Genomic DNA, 21,912 nt, shown 5'->3' on the forward strand with positions numbered 1-21,912 from the left:
TTTATTTTTGAGACAGAGAGAGACAGAGCATGAATGGGAGAGGAGCAGAGAGAGAGGGAGACACAGAATCTGAAACAAGTTCCAGGCTCTGAGCTGTCAGCACAGAGCCCGACACGGGGCTCGAACTCACGGACCGTGAGATCATGACCTGAGCCGAAGTCGGACCATTAACCGACCAAGCCACCCAGGCGCCCCTAGCTTTTTATTTTTGAATTCACATGAAATTTTAAGAAATAATGCAAAGAGATCCTAGGGACCCTTTACCAGTTTTCTCCAAAAGTATACTATATCACAACCAGAAGAGTGACACCGATCAGAGATACAGACCATTTCCTTAACCACTGGGATTCCTCATGTCCTTTTATATCCATGCCTACTCCCTTTGGTTCCCATCATCCCCCCTTTCCCCTGACACCACCCCACACCTAACTCTTAGCCACTACTAACCCATTCTCCATTTCTGTAATATTGTCATTTTAAGAAAGCTAGATACACGGGATCATTTAGTATGGAACCTTTCAGGACTGGCTTTTTTCCATTCTGGATAATTCTCTGAGATGCACACAAGTTTAGGTGTGCCATTAGTTCATTCCTTTTCATTGCTCAGTGGTATTCCATGGTGTAAATTTACCACAGGGTACTGAACCACCAACTCATTGAGGAACATCTGGGTGTTTCCACTTTGGGACTATTATGAATAAAACCGCAGTGAACAGTGGTGTATAGAGTTTCAGTGTGAACCTAAGTTTTCCTTTCTCTGAGATAAGTGTTCTGAGGTCCAATAACTAGGTTTTATGTAGTAGCATGCTTTGCTTTTATTTTTTTTCTAATTTTTTTAATGTTTTTATTTATTTTTGAGAGAGAGAGAGAGACAGAGCATGAGCAGGGGAGGGGCAGAGAGAGGAGGAGACACAGAATCCAAAGCAGGCTCCAGGCTCGGAGCTGTCAGCTCGACGTGGGGCTCGAACTCACAAACCGTGAGATCATGACCTGAGCTGAAGTCGGATGCTTAATCGACTGAGCCACCCAGGCGCCTCACAGCATGCTTTGTTTTTAAAGGAGATGCCAAATTCTTTTCCAGAAGGGCTGTACTATTTTATATTCCATACAACAATGTGTATGCAACTGATTCAGTCTCTCGGCATCCTTTCTAGTATCGGGTGTTGTCAGCTTTTTTTTTAATCTGAGCCATTCTGATAGGTGTGTCATGTTCTCTAATTTTAGTTTAAAATTAAATTTTAATTTTACTTTCCCTAATGGCAAATGATGTTGAACATTATTTCAAGTGCTTCTTTGCCATCTGTATGTACTCATCTGTTGCCTTCATGCGTTTTGCCCATTCTCCAATGGAATTGTTCGTGCTTTATTTCTGTTGAGTGCTCACAGTTCTTTGCATATTCTAGAGAGGAGTCCTTTGTCAGACAGATGGTTTGAAGATATTTATCGTCTTTGACTTGTCAATTCTCTTCATGTGGGCTTTTATGGCGCAATGTTGAAATTTATCAAATTTGCCTTTTATGGATTCCACCTTGGTTGTCAAATCTAAGAATTCTTTGCCTAACCCTAGATCCCAAAGATTTTATGCCTTTTTTTTCCCTAAAAGCTTATAAAGCTTAAAGTCTTATCTATCACACCTAAGTCCTTGTTTTGTTTTGAGTTAATTTTTCTATAGAGTATGAAGTCTGTAGTATGACTATAGAGAATCTATAGAGATTCATTCTTCTGCCTATGAATGTCCAGTGTCTCCAGCAGCATTTGTCGATAAGTCTATGCCTCTTCTATTGAATTGCTTTTGTACCTTGGTCGGAAATCACTTGGGCTTGTTTGTTTGGGTCTATTCCTGGGATCTCTATTCTGTTCCACTGATCTTTGTATCTGGGGTTCCACCAATGCATCACAGGCTTGATTCCTAGGACATTGTAATATGCCTTTAAATCGGGCAGCACAGCTCTATCTAGCTTATTCTTTATACATTTTTCTATTTTTTAAACAAAATTTTTTTTAATGTTTATTTATTATTGAGAGACCGAGAGAGACAGAGTGTGAGCATGGGAGGGGCAGAGAGAGGTGGAGACACGAATCCAAAGCAGGCTCCGGGCTCTGAACTGTCAGCACAGAGCCCGACGTGGGGCTCGAACTCACAAAGTGTGAGATCATGACCTGAACCGAAGTCCGACACCCAACCGACTGAGCCACCCAGACGCCCCACATTTTTCTATTTTTAAAGCTATTATGTGTTCAAGTTCTTTTCAGCCCCCCTCCCGTTTCTTCTGTCCTTCCAAAACTTCTAGGACACAAATGGTAGCTATAGTCTGTAGAACCCCTCACACTCTGTTCATCCTTTTTTCCAAGTCTATCTTCTGTTTTTTCAGATTGGGTAATTTCTCTTGTTCACTCTTCCAGTTCACGGATTCTTTCCTCTGACTTCTCTCTTCTGCTCTTAATCTCATCCACAGAGCTTTAATTTTCACTTCTTCTATTATCTAGACCTACAAATTCCATTTGGTTCTTCTTTTTATCTTCTATTCGTTGCTTCTTTGTAATTCGTGCTGAGGCTCTCTTTTTTCAAAAAACTTCAAGTATCTTCATACTTGTTCGTTGAAATGGTTTTATGATGGTTGCATTAAGCCTCTAACATCTCTGCCGTCTCAATGCTGGTTGCCTTTTGTATTGAAATTGTCATTTTCCTGGATCTTGACACAAGCGATTTCCGGTTAAAATCTGAACAATTTGTCTATTCAGTTATGAGACTCTGGACATTCTTTAAACCTTATATGTTACTTCGTTTCCATGACACGGCTTCAGCAAGGAAAGTGAGGACTATTACCTTGTTACTGCCAGGTAGGGGTAGAAATCCAGATTCCTCACTTGTCTTCTTTTGACAATGGGGCCCATGGTTGAGTGTGGGGCCAGAGGTTCCTTGTCATTCCTTTAGGTCTCCACAGATAACCCCCTGAAAGAAAGGGGTAGGAATTCCTTCTTTACTGCTCCCTATTTGTCCTCCGCTGACACCATGGAAACGTGTCTCGATGCCCCTGGGCTGGGGCAAAAATCCTCCACTTAGATCACCTCAGCAGGCAGTTGGAGGGATGACGCAATACTCACAGATGGGAATGGAAGCTGTGGCTCCCCCATCTTCACCACAGATACTGTGGAGGGGGGTGCATCATTACCACCTGGCAGAAATGAAAGTTCCAGCTCCTTACCTGACCTCTGCTACAACCATGGCAGGTGGATTGGAGAACCTCATTACAGTCTGAGGACAGCGGAGGTTACCCACTCAACCTCTGTTGGCACAGAGTGGGAATGGGGCACGACTTTTTCTGTGGTATTTGGCTGGAGTAGAGCAATTATTGTCTAAAAGGTTTCTTGCTAGGCTTCCCCTTTCCTGGTCCTTTGGCTAGAAGGAGGAGGCTTTTCGTGAGGAATTTTTTTTGTCTGTACCTGTTGGGTGGGTCTGGATTTCCAACTAATTCATCTCCAAGTCTGGGATAGAAGAGGCTAAAAGAAAACCCAGGGAAGATGCTCCTATGTTAATCCTTCATCCCCAAGTTTCCCAGCCAGTCTTCCCTCTTTTCTCCACTTGTCAGAGTTTATATATATGGGCTGTGGCTTTTAGAAGTTCTTATAGAAGGAAATAGGAAAGAGTATACCTACTTCTTCCCACACACAAAGTCCTATGGTGTAACTTTTAAATGGCGAGATTCCAAAGGCAGAAGCAGAAAACTTCACGTTATTAGTGATTTCCCATCACACACCATTGGGCCCGCTTTAAACTACTATTGGAAAATTTACATGAGAAATCACAACTGGAAACCTACACGTAGAAAATACTAATAAATAGTATTCTTGTGATTAAAAGCATGATAACATATATAGCAACTCCTTGTATTAGTGTATTTCCACGTACCTAAAATTTACTTGAAAAGCAGAACACTGTTGGCCAACTACTCCAAAATGATTATTCTCTCTCATTTTTTTGATGGGAAAGGAGAAAACCATATGATATGAGAAATGCTTTTGGATCATCGGCCTGAACTAAGTGACTTTTCCCACAGTTTTATCAGTTGGTGATTATCATTATCATTGGACTAGGTCACCCTAGTTGTCAGGTAAAAGTCATCTGGAGAACTTCCCTTGGGGAATAAAAATGCAAAACTGTGTATGGAGATTCAGGAACAACCACTTGTATTCCGGATGGGAAAACAGTTTTAACCCATGTACATTTACTTAGGAGGTTATCACATCATAAAAGCAATAGATGTTGAAAACCCACTGAGAATTGGTTACGATAAGAAAAATATTCTAAATGGTAAGAAAAGCACTTCATCGTATAGGCTCTGATTTTTAGTATAAGAAGTCTGAAAAGGCATCATCTAAAGATTACATTTTTGCTGTGTGTACTTGAGGCCAAGATCCTGAATGAAAAAAAAAAAAAAATCAGTACAGAATCAGTCATGTGGTTGTTTCTAATTATCTTGATTTTTAACTTCATTTAAGCACGGTCTTGAGTTCAACATTAATTTTGGTATATAATACACTACCCATAAAAACACACAGACACATTGAAGAAAAAACTAAGAACAGAAATGGGAAATGATAAGGGCACCTGGGTGGCTCAGTCAGTTAGGTGTCTAACTTCAGCTCATGGTTCATGAGTTCGAGCCCCGCATTGGGCTCTGTGCTGTCAGCGGAACTGGCTTCAGATCCTCTGTCTCCCTCTCTCTGTGCCCCTCCTGTGCTCACGCACATGTGCACGTTCTCTCTCGAAATTTAATAAAACATTTAAAAAAATAAATGGGGATATATAATATTAAAGGAGCTCAAGCATTTTCTAAAAATACACGTAGAATCTAACTTGGTTAAGATTGTATATTCACAATCTGTTTACGGTCACAAATCTAATCGTGAGAAAAAATCCACTCTTTATACTTTTTCCTATTAATCCATTTGTACTTTCTGCAGTAGTTTGACATTTCAGGGTCATTAAGAAAGGTCACAAGTGGTTAGAAATAAATATAACCAAGTTGGTAAAAGACCTTTACCCACAAAACTTTAACATACTGATAAAAGAAACTGAAGAAGACACAAATGAGTAACAATATATTCTGTGTTCATGGACTGGAAGAATTGTTAAAACGTCTGTACTACCCAAAGCCATCCATAGATTCAATGCAATCTGGATTGAGATTACAAATGCCAGTTTTCATAGAAATAGAAAAAAACATTTATATGGAACCACAAAAGAAGCCAAATAGCTAACGTGATCTTGAGAAATGACAAAGCTGGAGGCATCCCACTTTCTAATTTCAAACTGCACTGCAAAGCTGCAGGAATCAAAACAGGGTACTGGCATAAAAATGGACAAAGACCAATGGTACAGAATACGGAGCCCAGAAATAAACCCATGAACGTATGGCCAACTAAATACTCAATGGAGAAAAGATAGTTTCTTTAGTAAATGGTGTTTGGAAAAACAGATATTCTCACACAAAGGAGTGAAACTGGGTCACTCTGCTTACATGGGTCACATAAATTATCTTGAGATAAACTGAAGACTTCAAGTAAGATCTGGAACTTTCAAACTCTGAAATGAAAACATAGGCAAAAATCTCCTTGGCATTGGTCTTGGCCATGAATTTTTGGATGTAACACCAAAAGCATAACAACAAAACCTTGGATATTTGGTTAATATTCAAAATATAAAAGAAACTCCTACAACTCGAGAATAAAAAAACAAATAATCCTATTTTTTTTTAATTGGGGGAGGGGCACCTGGGTGGCTCAGTCAGTTGAGCGTCCGACTTCGGCTCAGGTCTTAGTCTACAGTTTGTGAGTCTGAGCCCCACATCGGGCTCTGCACTGAGTGTGGAGCCTGCTTGGGATTCTCTATATTCCTCTCTTGCTCTCTCTGCCCTTCCTCTGCTTGTATGCCCTCTCCTGCTCTCAAAATAAATAAAATAAACTTAAAAAATAATTGAGGGAAGGACCTGAATAGGTAACTTCCAAAGAAGATATACCAATGACCAAGTGGAACACGGAAAGATGCTCAACACCATGAATCAACAGGGATGTGCAAATCAAAACCACAATGTGGTATCGTCGCACTCCTGATAACGGGACTATTAGGAGAGATAAATGCTAGGGAGGATGTGAAGCAAAAGGAACCATTGTATACTATTGGTGGGAATGTAAGTTGGTAAACCACTACAGGAAACAGTATGGATGTTCCTCAAAAAATTAAAAATAGAACTACCACATGATCCAGCAGTTACACTTTTGTGTGTGTGTGTGTGTGTGTGTGTGTGTGTGTGTGTGTGTATACATATTCAAAGGAATGAAATAATTATCTCAAAGAAATATCTGCATCTCAGTGCTCACTGCGGTATTTTTTTTATCATAGCCAAGACATGGAAACAATGTACGCGTTCAGTGATGGATGAATAATGATGTATACAATGGAATATTATTCAGCCATAAAAAAGAAGGAAATACTACATTTGCAACAACATGGATGAGCCTTCAGGACTTACACTAAGTCAGACAAATCAGACAGAGCAAGACAAATACTGTATGATATCATATGTGGGATCTGAAAACAACAAACTCACAGAAACCAAGGAGACTGGTGGTTGTTGGAGGTGGGGGAAATGGTCACCCACAGGTTCAACATTCCAGTTATAAAAAATGACTAAGTTCTGGAGATGGAAGGCAGATCATGGTGACTACAGTCAACACTATGTTATGCTTGACAGGTGCTGAGACTGTGTCTTCAAAGTTTTCACCACAACAAGAAAGAGAGAGAGAGAAGGTGTTGACTGTGAGAATCATTTCATAATACAGAAGTAGATGTCATCATCTCACTGTACACCTCAAACAAGGTTACGTGCCAGTTGTATCTCAATAAAACTAGGAAAAACTTTCCTCTCAAGGTTTCTACTTCTTTAGATTTCCTGGATGACTCCCACTTTTTCTAGCATGATATCCAGCCCCAGTATTCATGCAGGTTTAATACTCTCTTGGTTCCCTGGTCTTGTCTACCATAAATGTTAGTTACTAAATGAAAACTGAATTTCCATCCTACTCCATCCCATTCCATCTTCTCACTCCCACAGTCATACACTTGGCTGAGTCACTATCAATCTATAATCCTTAGATAATCTCAACTTGATGTACCTGACATCTTTCCAGTTTATTTCCTCCAGAATTCTGAGTACAGTTTCAGTTCCACTATACATTAACCTAATATCTCCTATCATGAAAGATCCTGTCCCTTCTGACGCAATTTAAATTTCGTGGTCCACAATTATAATTAACACAAATAGGTCACAAAAGCATCATTTCACAATTAGATTCAGGACTACAAACAAGGAATAGCTACGATCAATCCCTTGTCCGTCCTTATGTTGACAGACAAAACTTGACAAAACTCCACTCCTGCTTAAACCCAACTGTTTATTCTTCATCCGTACACATGTGCCTCTCGCTCTCCTAGACAACTATTTTATTCCTCCTTCTCCATGTCCAAACCTCTCCAAATCCTACCCCAAACCTGTCAGCCTCCTATCTCACAGAACATAAAAACAATCACAAGAGTGCTTCCCCAAGTTTCCTTCCACTACTCGTGCATTTATCAGCCTCTGCTTTCTTACATTACATTTAACTCCGTTTACGTACTAGAACCTATTTAGATTTACCTCAAGCATAGAAGTTCCTAGGCTGCACGATTGCAGAAATGTTAGTGTATTTTCCTAACTCACATGTTAAATCAGGTTCTCTGGAAAACAGAATCTGAAGTGCAGATTTGAGCATGGAAAGTTCACCGGAGAGTGCTCTCAGCACGGCAGCTAGGAGGGAAGCAGGACTGGTCTGTGATGCATTTGCAAAATACGCAACCACACTATGGCAGCTGTGGAGCAAGAATGGTCCTACAGAACTGTCTCAGATTAAGGCAAGAGGGTTAAGCCCTATGACCCTCTACTGACCAGCTATCATACGCCAGACAGACTGGGCAAGGCAGCTTCCTTCAGCTAAGGCTAATTAGTGGGAAAAACTCAGTTGTGAGTTATCGGCAGCCAAGTCTGATTGCTAGAGCTTCTGGGGGAATGAATGTCATTGCTCCAGCATCCGGGTTTCCACCACAGAATCCACTACAGCTCACTATGGTCTAAGCAAATTCATTTGCTTCCTATAGTAAGTTCACCCCATCTTGGAAGAGCTCCTCCTGGAATCGGATTGGTCTTTCCTTGGGGAAATTAATAGGAGGAAGGTTAGAACAAATGCCAGCCCCTTCTGCTGCACCATGTTGTAGGGCCACTACTGAGACCCACTGTCTCCTTCGGTACTATTCATTCTAGATTCTCTTACCCTGGGCTAGCATCCACACTCAACTAGGTGGCTTAGCTGGTGGGGTAACCCAAACCACAGCCTTGAGTGAATTCTACTTCTGAATTCCATGACTTGATCAGGTGGTGGTACAGAACTTTCCTATTCACAACCAAAACAGGTCAAGGAAGTAACCACAAAAAGATGTCCTAGCCCATCACCTAGGGATCAAAGATGATTTTTTCTGCCTACATGATATAGCAGCAGCCTTAACTCGTCCTTATAAAGAAGAACAACTGCCCTAGCCAGGTGGTGATGCTTCTCCCTGCCTGCTTATCTCTGCCATGGACGCCACAAGGTCACCATACAACAGTCATAATAAAAATAAATCCTTGCGCTGATCCTTGGGCTTTTACTGCTCTTTGGATGCCGGAGGTGAAGGTCTCTTTACTTGCAGCCCAGGAGATGCTCTGTCACACTTCAACTGGGTATTAATTACCTTTAGCTTCTCATTTTCTTTGTCCAGTCCATCCATGGTACTCAAGAGAAGCCATCCAATTCCATAGTTCTTACAATCACTACTTAGTGATTCCTCACCCATTACTGGTGAGGAATCGAGTTCCCCATCTCATTCTGGAGGCTGCTCCCTCTAATAGAGCTGACTCACCCTACCTCTTGAGAAGAGATCGAGTGCTTCTCTTCCCGACTCTGCATTCATGAAGATTAACTTAGTAGCTTAAATTCTTCCAAGGTGGGAGGATTTACACCATGGAAGTTGACCCATGTTACAAATCAAGTTGTTCTCCTCCCCTGCCCAGAGAGCCAGTTATTAAACATTTGCCAACACACCACTGGTTTTTCCCTTCTGTCCGCTTCTGGCACCAACTGTCTTCGGTTGGACTCCTGAGAAGCCAGACTTTGAGATGGAGATTTGTCTGCAGGAAGTTTAATGGGCTACTGAGAACAATATCTGTGAGGGAGTGAAGGGAGCAGAACTGGCCACTGAAAGTGGAAGGCAGTCTTGTCAATGGTCTCTGACAATCCCATCAGGAGTTCTAGAGTTGGGACTGTCCTACAGAGTGGCCCAGAATTCACATAGGAAACCGAGCTTTTTATGACTACAGTGATGAGTCAAAGGATGCCAGCCACCCCCAACAGAGGCTGTAACCCTAGGTGAGGCAGTTATCTTCCACTGAGGGCACTTCCTGTGGAGGAACCCAGCCATGAGCCATACGTAGCCAAAGAGCATTCCTCCAATACCTGGAGGATGGAGTGTTTTGGTCCTAAAAACAGGATGTGAACAACTGTGACCATCCTTCCGTATCAGTAAGTATTCATCTCACTTTACTTCTTAAGTATATCATCTACTAAACAAACCTATTTTCCCCATTATACAATTCTCCAAAGAATTTTGTTATGGATAGGTATTTGTATACATTGATAATATTAATAGGGAAACCCCTAAGAAATATGTTTTTTTAAGGGGTTGTATTCATGGTTTGAGAAGCCAGCACTTTCACCAACACTAGTTAGTTTTTACAAATATGACAGATGAAAAATGTAATTAAGTTTGGGTTAAACTGGACTTATTACTAATGCAATTGAACATATCATACATATTTAATGCTGACTGCATTTCTAAAATTGTGTTCTTCCCAGTTTTCTTGCTCTGAATATTTTTCCTTATTGAATTGAAAGGACTTTTTTTAAAAAAAATGTTTATTTTGAGAGAGACAGAGAGAGAGAGAGAGTGCATGAGCAGGGTAGGGGCAGAGAGAGGCAGGGAGGGAGAGAGAGAGAGGGAGAGAGAGAAGCCCAAGCAGGCTCTGTGTCATCGGAGGAGAGCAACGCAGGGCTCAATCTCACCAATGCTGAGATCATGACCTGACACCAATCAAATCTAGCCCCATTTTAGGATTACATACTGAGAATATTTTCCATATATATATATATATCGAGAGAGAGAGAGAGAGAGAGAGAGAGAGAGAGAGAGGCAGGCTACTGAGAAGCTGTTTTATTGCATAATTAAAATTTTGGATATTTTTTTCTAATGGGTTCTCATTTTGCTGTTAACACTTAAAACTATATTGATGACTTTTGAGCACTTATAGTGATCAGTATTTGGTAGACTTTCAACAAGCATCATCAGCTGACTCATGTACGGAAAAGGACAGTAAGAAAGAAGCATGTTAGAGGCACCTGGGTGGCTCAATTGATTGAGCTTCCGATCTTGATTTTGGTTCAGGTCATGATCCTGGGGTCCTGGGACAGAGTCCGGCATCAGCACCATATGGAGCACGGAGCCTGCTTGAGGTTCTCTACCTCTGCCCTTCTCCCTTGCTCATAGGCATGCTCTCTCTCAAATTAAAAACAAAAAAGCAAGCTGAGTTAAATAAAATGGGGCGTAAAACTAAATCATGAAAGCCAAGAGAATTGATAAAAGAAGTCTATAAACCTTCATCTTTAAAATGTCTGCTAGTGATCAATATTAAAGACCATCGACTGAGGGGCCTCCTGACACAGTAAGTAGTTTTTAAGTATTAAATATTTATTGCCATTAACTAGCATACATTCACTTAAAAACTATATTATCATCTACTTACCAAACTGGAATGAATTAGTGGATGCTGTGTTGAATGAATGATTTCTTAAACCTTATGTAACATCAAGCTCTGTGGAATTTCCCCTATTTTCTTATCTTTACGTTATTGTCATTTATCTATGTGTCTTAACCAGAATACATTCATTGGAAGCAAGGATGAGATCTTAATCAGCTTTTTATATCTACTGAGTAATTTAATCAAGTGTCTTCTTGCACATTACTATTATCTCGATTAATAAAGCTAAATTTAGAGTGCTCTCAATTATAATTCATATAATCTTTTTAACAACCCTATCAAGTAGGTGTACTATCATTCACACTTTATCAGATGAAGAAATCGGAGAATAGAAAAGTAATTTGCCAAAGGTCACACAGCTGCGCTCGAGGACACCAACAGTCTGATGCGGGCAGTCTTACTCCTAAGCCCCCATTTGGAACAAATTATACATTTAAATTATTCATGATAATAATATCGCATCAGATACATTTGCCAGGCTCAAGGATGTGCCGCTGCTATATTGCAGTGAATACCTGTGGAATTTGATGCCATTGGACTAGGGCTTATTTTGATGACAAAATTAAAGTCGACTAATATTGGCCTTCAGGACATTTTACCTTAATTTGTATTTTCTAAATATTCTAGGAGATCCTTGAATAATTTAGTAATATAAGAGGGCTAAAGTAACATTTGGTCTGCAGTGAAAAAGGAAGAAAACGTAGCATTCGCTAAGTGATCCATCTCAAACATCCAAATCAGCTAACACTTTGGACGGGGAAGGTGAGTTGAGACCATTTTGCGGGCACTGGTCTTCTGCAGTTCCTCTCCTCAAAAGAAAAGCCTCCAAGAGAGCACATTTATTTGGAGCATTCAACCTCCTGTTCATAATACCAACAACGTTTCCATTTTAGATAAACCCACTGAACCCTCGAGATAATTTATATTTAATTTCTTGGTGTTACCTCGATCCCTTAATTATATGGTTAAAATCCCTGAGATCAGGGTGTTAGGCAAGTTTAGTGAGTTACTGGGACAGACAATGTGTGTGTGGGAGGAATTTACAAAATGAGCAATGCATTGGAATTCTAAGAAATGTCCACTTAAATGGCTCTCAAATTAGAACTCCTTGTTTCAGCCCCGGAAACAGTGGAGTTCTGCACACCCCACACTTTCAAAGGCTCTTCGGCACAATCATTTAGATGTTTTGAGCAGGCAGCAGCACAGCTGGGGAAACTTTACTGTCTTCTTCATACGGACTCAAGTGTGGTTATAACGCAGAGCACCGAAGGGAAGGAGTCATCTTTCAGAAACCTCTCTTACCCTTGCGAGACATATTTGATTAATCGTCACTTGTCCTGTGTCGGGCAGAGAACTCTGTGTATGTCCTAAATCACATGGCCCTCATGCCCTTCAGATGCAACCGTGCTTTTCCATGCTTCGACAGAGGACGCTATGCAAGCCACATATTCTAAAAGAGCATCTCACAGGTTTTAAGCTTCCTCGACCATTTTCTGCGGTATGACTTCACTTGGTGGTTTCTCTAGCCCCAGAAAGTCTGCAACGCAGACAATCCCAGCCTTGATGCTGATGTTACAAATGACCTTCCCTGGGTTTTCTATGTGACAGGGCACACAAGGGAATGATGCAGCGGTCACTTCAGTCATTCGAGAACTTGAACTATCCCCCAGGGAGCTGTCAGAACAATCAGCCCCTCCTTCAGGAAATGAGAGGAAGTGCCAGCCCAGTGGAAATTTATTTATTACCCATTTGAAGGCTGCTGAAATAACAAAACATCCTTCTTACCAAGCACACCGGGGCTATACAAAGAAACTGGGAATATTCTCACACTGGGGCAGTGAATGTCATTCAGTCGAGTGCTAAGCAGTATTATTTTGTTAACGGCACTCCCAAAGAAGGAAGAAGGCAACGTGATCGTGTAAAATAAATTAAGCATCAGTGAAAAACTTTCCTTGACCCAACTCATTGCAGGAAATCTGCTAGAAGCGACCTTGGTGCCAAGCAGGTCAACAGCTCCTGCGTCAGAGTGAAGGCTCTGTCACAGTTCTAGTCTACTGTGCTGGGAAACCCCTCCACTCAGGTTCAGAGAGTTAAAAAAAAAAAAAAAAAAAAAGCCCTTCTGCCTGGAGCAGCTACTCCCCAAATTAGGGGAAATGGCGAAGGTGTTTCTCCAGCCTGCAGGGAAAACTAAGGATCGAAAATCTCTATCATCCCTCCCTTCCCAAGGCAGAGCTCTGCACCTAGAGACTTGCCGTGCTGGCCCTGGGGCCGAGGAAGACCATCCCTCACCTAGCCTGTGCCTTCAGCCTTAGGTCTAGTGGGGGCACTTGCCTCCTCCTTTTACCTTCCTGCAGGGCATTTGGGGGGATGCCTCTGAATTGCAAAGCTCTGTCAACCCCTGGACACAGATCCCTGCCTTCCGAATTCACTCCGCCTGTGCTTTGTTCTAGTGGGTGTTCTTGGTCCTCTGTTCAAAGTCTTCCTCCTTTCCAAGCTACCGGAAGTAAAATAATGCATGAAAAAATAGGAAGAAGGAATTCGGTCTCAAGGCTGTGAACGCAGAAATCTTGCCCCCCTGCCCTGCGCATTTCAGACTCACCAGGCCCCACCATCATGGCTAATCCACATCGTGGACTGAGGGGCTCCCTCAAGGATGGGAGGAACAGGCCTGGAGCTCTGGAGGCCCCGTCAAGCAGCTCTGATGGGCCAGTCACCTTTCCCCTCCGGTGACCCTCCGGTGCCCAGTCTCCCAGTTTGCAACATGACGCTGCTGAAACGCCCAGAAGAGGAGCCCAGGCCTACCGCTGTGCAACCTCTTCTCCACCCAGGCGGCACCACATCCTGTCCAGAGCCACCTTTATTGGTCTGCAACAGGTCCTATCAGGCTGAGCAGGAAGGACCCCCCAGCTCCCGCAGCAGTACAGGTTTGTGACCACAATGTTCCCTCCAAGGGGAAAGCTGAGAGGGCGAGGCCTGTCCACACTCAGAGGACTTGCTCGGACTCAGGACAGAACACAGATGGAGGGACTCTGGGAGCGGTGCTGGGAACCCAGTTCCAGGCTGGCATCCGGCTGTAGCTAGCCCCGTCCACTTCCTCAAAGGCACAGTGCAAGCAATGATCTCTGTGGCCAGTAGGCAGAGGGAGAGAGAGCCCTTCCGGAAGCTGGCTGCCCACTCCCCGTCTTCCCTAGCCCAACTCACAACCGTCCTGCTCGCCAGGCACTTGTTCTCCCTCTAGACAGAATCTTCTACAGGGTTCTGTGCGGCCAGCCGTGGCCACAGGATCCTGGCCATTGGAGGTGCCCTCTGGAGCCAGGAAGGGACAGCGGAACGTCACAAAAATGTGTCCCACCACCACCCTGGAGCAGCTGGGGTGCTCGGCTGGTGTGACCCCAATGCTGGGGCCAAGTCCCAGGTCTCTCTGGCAGATTTCTGGATGGACCGCTATGGCGGTTCTTACAATAAAGGGCCGACACGCTTTAGAGAGCGGAAGAGAGCTGGCCGACACCTGCCTCAGCTGAAGATCGCGAAGTTCATGAGAACGCGGGGTTCATTCCACAAGCCCACCCCCGACCCCACCCCCACCCAAGTCACCTGCGGGGGAAGCGGGTCCCGGAAAGTGACCAACTCGGCGTTCGGCAGCACGGAATAAAAACCCCAAGGGCTCTCCACTTGAGGACACGGCGGACCTGCTGCGGCCACCACCGGGCGCCCCGCCCCACGAACCCCAAGGTCAGCAGCGCCGGGTCCCACCGCGCGGTGGGCACCAGGCCCGCGGAGACGCCCCCGAAGCCCGCGACTCGGCACGCCCCTCCCCCACTGCGCCCCCCCACCCCCACCCCAGCACCTGCGCGGTGACCCCGGGACGCTGGCCCCGCAGCAACCTAAGTCCTGGCCGAACAGACCTGGCCCTCTGCCCCCCCCCCCCAAGCCAGCTGCGGACCCCCCCAAACCTAGCGGCCGGTGGGCGGGACTGGGTGGGGGGACTAGGGCCGCTCGGTGCCCGCAGCGAGCACGGGGACCGGGGAGCCACGCGCCCCTTGCCCAGAAAGTCCTCAGTCCCCGAGACGGCTCTCGAGGAGGCGCACCCGGGTCCACCGGCACCCCCACCCCGCCTGGCCTACCTGCCCGCGGGCAGCGCGCTCTGCTCCTCTCCAGATGGGACCAGCGCCAGGAGCAGGGCCTGAGGCAGGAGAGCCGCGACCTTTAGGTGACCCGCACCCCAGGCCGCTCGGCGGGACCTGGCCCAGGTCCCGGGCATCCGGGGCGTCAGGGCGCTGGGCCGCAGCCCCACCGCCTCCCCGCGGGACCAGGCCCTCCCCACCTGCCCCGGGTTCTGGCCCCGCCCGAAACCCACCCTCGGGCCCCAGAATCTAACCCTGAGATTCACCTGTGTCTGCAGGAAAACAGGTAACAGTCCTCCCGGGCCGCTGCTGATGGCTCACCTCCAAGAACAGAGTCCCTGGAAGAGGCATCAGCATCCTTCCAATCCCAAGTGACCGATGAAAGCAGTATCTTAAAGCATCTCAGGAGAACGTAGGACAACGTCAGAAAACTGCGCGGTTTGAGCGAAAACCCTTGCTTTCGACCTCAGGAAAGTCGAGAACTGCTTGCCTAGGAATCTGCTGCCTGGAAGCAGAGAGGACGCCCAGCTGGAGGAACGGAAAAACCGGCGAGCGAACTCAAACAGCTTGTGAGTGGAAGGACAGCCAGCCAGTGTCTGACTGCAACCTTGCAGAAGATGGGAAGTTGGCCTGGCCTCTTGAGAGAAGGTGACAGCGGTGGGGCATCAGCGAGAAAGAGTCAGCTGGGAAAATGGAGATCATCTGGCCAGGCAGTCAGAAGCTGAATTGAAAACACTCAGGGATGCTGTTGATGTGTAGATGTTTCTGTTAAAAGGCTCGAGGGAGAAAAATAAATACTTAAATTATTTGAGGACAATCAAAATCAAATGAATGAAGAACCTACAGGAGAAATTAAAAAAAAAAAAAAAAAAAAAAACCACATACACACAAAAGCCTTCAAAACTGAGGCAGTCTGAATGCACAACTTGGAAGAGATTCAGGAGCAGCGGCCGAGGCTTCAAGTTCTGCCTCAATTACACCAAAAACGTGCAATGCCGACTTCAGAGAATGCTGACGGAGGAGGAAACATGCTCGGAGACAGAGAAGGAGGCTGCAAGTGCATGAAAACGGGACCCACATTCATCAGAAGCTCCCCCTTTACAGGGTGAGCTGAAGACAAGGACAGAGACCCGTTTTCTTCTGTCATAACCGGGTTCTCCTCTACGGGAAAAGAGCCCGTGGAAGTCTGACCCTAGCTCTGTAGGCCAAGAGAAACCTCAAGCTAAGAAAATGACCATAACAGATAAACAGTGGCTAAAACAGAGTTCACCGCCAGCCTTCCCAGTGGCCCCTTTGCTCCTGGGAAGCTTAACCTGCAGCCCTGATAATATGGGGCGGGAGCCCGGATCATCAGGTCGCTAAGGAACGGGGACTTCTCGCCTCGACGGCTGGGAGAACCACAGTCACGTGCAGGTTGGATTTTGCTGTCACAGCAGCAAATCCCTGAACACCCACAACCAGAGCTGAACAGCTGCCTGTCTTTTCTCTCTTTAGAAGTAATTTTATGGAGGCGCTTGGCTCAGGTCATGATCTCAGGGTTTGTGAGTTCAAATCCTGCGTCAGGCCCTGTGCTGACTGTGCAGAGCCTGCTTGGGATTCTCTCTCCCTCTCTCTCTGCCCCTCCCTCACTCACGCACACTCTCTTTCTCTCTCAAAATAAAACAATAAACTTTTAAAAATAATTTCTATGGAGGTTCCTCAAAAAATTAAAAATAGATCTACCCTATGACCTAGCAATGACACTGCTAGGAATTTACCCAAGGGATACAGGAGTGCTGATGCATAAGGGCACATGTACCCCAATGTTTATAGCAGCACTCTCAACAATAGCCAAATTATGGAAAGAGCCTAAATGTCCATCAACTGATGAATGGATAAGAAATTGTGGTTTATATACACAATGGAGCACTATGTGGCAATGAGAAAGAATGAAATCTGGCCTTTTGTAGCAACGTGGAGGGAACTGGAGGGTGTGATGCTAAGTGAAATAAGTCCTACGGAGAAAGACAGATACCATATATTTTCCCTCTTATGTGGATCCTGAGAAACTTAACAGAAGACCATGGGGGAGGGGAAGGGAGAAAAAAAAGGGAGGGAGGCAAACCATAAGAAACTCTTAAAGACTGAGAATAAAATGAGGGTTGACGGTGGGTGGGAGGGAGGGGAAAGTGGGTGATGGGCAGTGAGGAGGACACCTGTTGGGATGAGCACTGGGTGTCGTATGGAAACCAATTGGACAAATAAATTTCATATTAAAAAAATAATAATTTTGTAAAAACTTTAAAAAATAAAAGTAATTTTGATTTATCTCTTTCTCATCAACCTGCTGTTATTGAAATCATGCTACAGTTGCTCCTGTTGAAGTTTGATAGCATTATAATTTTCAGGGAAGTGTTTAAAATATGGATTTGTTTAATGTAATCCTCATGAATACATTATTTCCATCTCATTGGGCCCTCTAGAATTAGTTAGTATATGTATTGTATTTTCTTTTAAAATTTTTTAATGTTTATTCATTTTTAGTGAGAGAGACAGAGACAGAGATGCAGGGGAAGGGCAGAGACAGAGAGGGAGACACAGAATCTGAAGCAGGCTCCAGAGCCCGACGGAGGGCTCGAACCACGAACTGTGAGATCATGACCTGAGCCAAGGTGAGACGCTTAACGCCACCCAGGCACCCCATATTGTATTTTGGTTTAAATTAAAAGGCCACTATTACTTAAACCCATCATTGAAATTTGATATGAATAGAGGTGTTTAAGGCAATAGAGACCAATTCAATTCAGTGTGCTAAAAATTATACTATATACTCTATACACAAACTTTGGTTGTAGTATCAGTGTATTCCATCTACTTGTATCTTCAAAAATATTCTAGTCTTCTGAGCTTTTTAGTCCACAAGACTTGAGCTGCATTTTATTTTGAGAAAAAGACAGGAGTTATTAAAATTCTACTCTACTGAGAGAAATATTGAACCAAAGAAGGAATAACAAGTAGGACAATTTATTCTCAAAGCAAGTTAAGCACGTAGTATTCGTTTCTAACCTGTCCACTCGTTGGCCTCACACTGATTGAGCATATGTTGGCCATCAGACACTCTGCTGGGTACCGGGCTTCTGGAGGTCCAGCTTTCCTCCGTGTGCTCCGGGGGAGCTCAGGGGCCAGAGAGGGGCCAGAGAGGGGCCAAAAGGGCAGTGCTCTGGGAATATCAAGAAGCCAAACCTTCCTCAAATGGAAAGGGCATGAGGTATTTAATATGCTGCCTACAACAATCTCCAGAATTCTAATCTAATACTACATTTGGCCCCAAGATCCTACACTGGCTTTGCCTCAAGTTTCCTTTTGTCCTTTTTGCTGTCATAATGTCTTTAACCCTCAGATGTTAAGAGGATTCAATAAAGCAAAAGATTTCAAAAAAAAAAAAAAGCACAGCAGGCGGGGTGAGGGTGTGGACAGCAGGAAGTTGAGGGCAACAGAGAGAAGAGCATGCTAATCCCACCAGATGATGAAAGCTCTCGTCTACAATGCTAGAGGGTTTGGCTTCACCCTCCACTGTCATGGAAGGATGTGCACGGTTTCATGTTAGAGAGAAGGTGATGACTACTCTAGAACAAGCCCTGGAGGAAGAAGGGCAGTTGGGAGGTCGCTTCTTGATCCATGAGATGGAGGGTTATGATGACTTTGGGAGACCGTTGGAAGTGAGTGCAGGTGGACCCGGAAGAGATCCGGAGGACAAGGGAGACAGAGTGGCAGAATAAGGTGACGTTGTGTTCAGATTTTCTGGAGTGGTGGTGACTTTCACTCTGATAAGATGCACAGAAGAGTAGACAGGTGTCAGGAAAAGCAAGTTGGATTTTCTGGCCTGGTCTCTAAACACCCCACATGACCACACGAACCTAGAAAGAGACTTTCACCTAGTGGTCCAAGAAAAGGTTAGTTCTGATCACCTGCTCAATGGTTGTGGGTTCTCCCTCTCTCTGTGTGTCTCTTTCACTTGGGTGCATAATTGGATTTATCATTTTTTTTTACATCCCACTCTCAATATTGATGCATGTAAAGTCCTACCTCCATCCCTCCTTTCCTTGCCTTCTGCCCCTCTTCTTAATGGTATAATTAGCACCTGCAAATCTCTACCATGCAAATCAAACTAAAATGATGACAGTGATCTACATCTAACCTTGCACTTGCCCCATCCCCACTCTATCCCTCTGCCCTCATGCAACCTGAATCTCTCACTTCCATTTCTATGTGGCTCCATCATAGCGATAGATACATAGATAGATGGAAACATTTCATCTGTTTTTCACTTTTTACTTTAACATTATTTGCTACGATTCATGCCTGATACCTGATGCCATTCAGTGCTTTTGCTGTCTGTGCTAATTCTCTTTTATGGGAATATATGTAGTTTATTTATCCACTCTCCTGATGAAGGACGTTGGGTCATTTCCAGGTTTGAGCTTTTATGAGCTTTTTTTAAAAATTTATTTATTAAAATTCAAGTTATTGAGCACACAGTGTAGTATTGGTTTCAGGAGTGGAGCCCAGCGATTCATCACTTACCTATAACACCCAGTGCTCATCCCAACAAGCGCCCTCCTTAACGCCCATCACCCATTTAGCCCATCCCCCCACCCCACCCAATATCCCTCCAGCAAGCCTGTTTGTTTCTGTATTTAAGAGTCTCTTATGGTTTGCCTCCCTCTCTGTTTTTTATCTTATTTTTGCTTCCCTTCCCCTGTGTTCATCTGTTTCATTTCTTAAATTCCACATATGAGTGAAAGCATGTATCTTCCTCCGACTTATTTTGCTCCACGTAATACTCTAGTTCCATCCCTGTTGTTACAAATGGCAAGTTCTCACTCTTTCTGATTGTTGAGTAATATTCCATTGTATATATATATCCACCACATCGTCTTATCCATTCATCCGTCGACGGGCATTTGGGCTCTTAACATAGTGTAGCTATTGTTGACCGCATTGCTATAAACGCTGGGGGGCATGTGCCTCTTTGAATCATCATGTTTGTTACCTTTGAATAAATACCTAGCAGTGCCATTTGTGCCAGGTCGTAGGGTAGTTCTGTTTCAAACTTTCTGAGGCACCTCCGTACTGTTTCCAGAGTGGCTGCACCAGTTTGTATTCCCACCGGCAGGGCACAAGCATTCCCCTTTCTCCGTATCTTCACCAACATCTGTGGTCTCCTGAGTTGTTAATGTGAGCCATTCTGACAGGTATAAGGTGGTATCTCATTGTGGTTTTGATTTGTATTTCCCTGATGAGGAGTCATGTTGAGCATTCTGTCATGTGTCTGTTAGCCATCTGGATGTCTTCTTTGGAGAAGTGTCTGTTCATGTCTTCTGCCCATTTCTTCACTGGACTATTTGGTTTTGGGTGTTGAGTTTGATAAGTTCTTTATAGATTTTGGATACTAACCCTTTATCTGATATGTCATTTGCAAATATCTTCTCCCATTCTGTCGGTTGCCTTTCAGTTTTATTCATTATTTCTTTGCTGTGCAGAAGCTTTTTATTTTGGTGAGGTTTTATGAGCTTTTATACAACTTTGTACATGTTTATTGCCACTCTATAGGATGTTTCTAGTTGGGATTCCCCATTTTTTTAGAAGAGGGACACGACATGAACTCTCTCCACACATTTCCCCCATACATGCTTTAAAAACACTTATTTCAACCTAAGCGATCTATTTTTTCACACTGACAATTGACCCTGAATCCACAAATAGTCTCTGTTTATATAACACCAAAATGACAAGTCATTTTGCCTAGTTTAAACTACTGGTTGACTCAGTGGAAAACTAAATCACACAAGTTACTGAACCTAACCAGTCAAATGACTGCAAACAGTGCTCACAGAAGTCCCATAAACCCCCGGCGTGGGAAATTGGAGTGTTCTCCCTAATTTTCAGATACAAAGTCAGTAGTGAGATGGATTCCTATCCCTTCAGACGCCCTGCTCCTGATTGGGACAGAGACTTGTCCCCAGTGTCATAGGGACTAAATCAACGATGCACAGCTTATACAAAGAGACAGAACGTTGCTCATGAGTTTCAAAGCCCTGAGTGGTAGCATCCTCACTGCAGGGCTCTCGGAGCTTCTTCTCTGACATGCCCTCCAAAGTCTTAAGCAGTCCACCTGTCTGTGGTTTTCCTGGCCTGGGCGTACCAGGAGCAGATACCCCGAGACAGTGCTGGTCAGTGACATTGCACAGGAAACCGCACAAAGGACCGAGGACTTCAATGCTCGTGGAAGATACCACCCTCGCTGCCCTGCAGACTTCCCAAAAGTGGTACAGAATCGAAAACGGTTCCACTGGTTAAGACGTTGACATTCTGTCCTGTTCGCTACAGGGTGGGGGCTTGGGGGTGTGGGAGGGTGCTTCCGGGGTATCAGCTTCAGTGAATCCAGTTGACTCTGTCCACCTCATGCTTCTAGAATTTCTGTCTTAACCATGTTGGAACAACACATTCAAAGGGTTTCTTACTCTCTACGCTTTTCATTTCCTAAAATCTGTCTGGAAATTGGGACTTTTCCGCTCTTTCCGGCAGAGTATGTAGTATCATTTCATTTGCTCATTGAACAAATATGTATTGAATTAGAATCATGTGCCAGGTACTCTGCTAGATCCCAGAGATAGAATTCTGAAAAAAGGAAAAAGTCCTTGCCCTTAAGAATTTTAACTAATCACACTGCGATGTGTCATAAAGATGACAGCAAGGAGTCAGTGGTAGACCCTGAGCCATCCTGGGCGGTGCACGAGAGAAATGCTTAAGGCGGTGAAATCATGCTAAGGTGAGGTCTGAGTGAGTCCCGGCAGGTAGCAGAC

This window comes from Panthera onca, chromosome B1 (assembly GCF_046562875.1).
Source record: "Panthera onca isolate mPanOnc1 chromosome B1, mPanOnc1 haplotype 2, whole genome shotgun sequence".
Classification (NCBI taxonomy): Eukaryota; Metazoa; Chordata; class Mammalia; order Carnivora; family Felidae; genus Panthera; species Panthera onca.